Source organism: Megalops cyprinoides, chromosome 22, assembly GCF_013368585.1.
Source record: "Megalops cyprinoides isolate fMegCyp1 chromosome 22, fMegCyp1.pri, whole genome shotgun sequence".
NCBI lineage: Eukaryota > Metazoa > Chordata > Actinopteri > Elopiformes > Megalopidae > Megalops > Megalops cyprinoides.
Genome location: NC_050604.1, coordinates 23,069,140 through 23,071,504, shown reverse-complemented (window position 1 = coordinate 23,071,504; position 2,365 = coordinate 23,069,140).

Genomic DNA, 2,365 nt, shown 5'->3' with positions numbered 1-2,365 from the left:
TGCAGCTGGTTCAGATTTTAACCCCACTCACTTACTTACTTCTAATGCATATGTTTAAGTTCATAAAGTCCCAGCAGTCCTGAGTTTATGCAATAATCAGGAGTTGACTGTAGTTAAATGGATGTTAAGGCTAATATTATTGCATTGTGCATGTACTGTCAGGTGAAATCGTATACCCAACGTACGTAAAGTCACACAGCTACAAAAAGCCACACCTCAGCATGCGCTGTGCAACTCTCCTCTGTCTGTGCAGACGCAGATGACAGAGCCCGACCAGAGGATACCCCTCCCGCAGTTCATGGACGCCCTGAAGAACCTGGCGGAGCTGGTGCCCTCTGTGCTGCAGAGGGAGGAGCAGGAGAGGGAGGCGGAGTGGGCGGAGGCGCGGGACGAGAGCCTGCGTGTGGTGGAGGAGGGCCTGGCCACCCTGCAGCGGGACGTGGCCCAGAACCTGATGAGCATCATGGACAGCCTGGAGCGGAGCCAGAGCCTGCGGAGGCGGACGCGGGAGTCCGAGCGGCGGAGCGAGAAGGAGCGGTGGCGGAAGAGCCGCGCCGAGACGGAGAAGTGGATGAAGCGCTGGGTGGAGAAGTGGGAGGGGAAGCGGCGGGCGGAGGGCTGGAGCTGCGAGGGCGAGGAGGACGAGGAGGACGTCAGCAAGATGTGCCTGGAGATGCGGCGGCAGGTGCTGATGGTGATGGACAAGTCGGAGTCCGAGAGGGAGGAGGAGGTGACGGAGAGCCACAGCAGCGCGGCCAAGCAGGAGGTTGCCGCCATGGAGGTGCTGATGGACGAGCTGGAGGGGGTGGAGGAGGCCTGCAGGAGGCACAGTAAGACCATCCAGGGCAGGATGGTGCACCTGTGGGAGACCATAGACAAGAACCGAGCGGTGAGGTCAGCAGACGGCGGCATCACCGAGCAGTATTCTGTAAGTCACTCACAAAAGTCGTCTAGCAGTCAGGAACACAATAAGGCAATGGAGCCATCTGTGAACTTGTGACCAGTTTAACTGGTACCTGCATAATTATGCTGTCAAAGGGGTTTGTTGCCTACATTGAGTGTGAAAGAGTCTGAAACCTCATTGCTGAATAGTGTAAGTACACAGCGTGCTGTCATTTTACATTACATTGGTGGCATTTAGCAGACGCTGTTATCCAGCGTGACTTACATCTTACCCATTTATACAGCTGGATGTTTACTGAGGCAGTTGTGGGTTAAGTACCTTGGCCAAGGGTACAGCAGTGCCCCAGTGGGTAATCGAACTGGCAACCTTTTTCTTTACGAGTCCTGCTCCTTGCCACTGTGCTACGCTGCTGCCCCTAAACTGGGAGAACTGATATGTCCCCTGGGATGCATACTTCATGCAGTGAGCAGAGCGTGGTTTTCACACTCATGCTTTCATGTCCAACCACGTGCTGATTATCCTGCAGGGCCCAGGAAGCTGGACAAGACTGACTGCAGACGAGCCTCTTATTGTGGAGGAAGATGGGTTTTCCTCTCCCGACCCTGTTCGTACCCCCTCTCCACCCTCCCCCCTGCTCACCCCTAAACCCCAAAACTGCGGCGGCCCCCTGTCCATAGCCGACCCCCGGCTGATGTGCGGGCGCAGGCCCCTCCTTCCCCCCATCAGCGCCCTGACGGAGGAGGGGCTACAAGACCGGGCCCAGGAGGGGTCCAGACGGGGCGGCCTCCGTGCAGGTGCATCGGTGAGTCAGGGGGGAGGGGCCTTTGTCAGTCACATGACCCATCCTCTGAGGCCTCACAGGCTCCGAGACACCGAAGCGGTTGCCGGTTCTCCAGTCCTCAGCTGACTGCGTGTGACAGTCACCCCCGAGAAATCAGCAGTCCTCCCTAATGTGGCTTTTTCCCCCCGTGTCATGATCCCAGGGCATCATGTGGCACATGGAACCCCTGGCAGAGAACTACAGGGAAAAGAGGAAAAAGAAGAGGAGAAAGAAGGTCGAGAAAAAAGAAGAGGAGGAGCCGGAGCTGGTGGAAGAGATCGCAGAGAAAGAGAAAGCCACAAAGACCTGGAAGGAGAGGTAAGCACATGGAAAGGAAGACCATTGATGAGAGGGAGGAAGAAGAGGGTGCAGTTGAATGCCTGTGGGAAGGAGAGATTTAATGAGATGGCTGTAAGAAAGAAAAGAGGAGAGACATAAAATGATCTGAAAGAGTAGCAGACAGGATACTGTCCATGCGGGCCCGATGTGTCCTGATGGAGCTTGTTTAAATGACAGAAATGTAGATGGCTTATTGTCCATGATTCAGTATTAACTGTCCTGTTTCTCTTTTTTTTCACACAGGTTCATCCAGTGGCTTCATACACCGCTGTGTGGATGTGCAGTGAAATGTTACTGAGTGC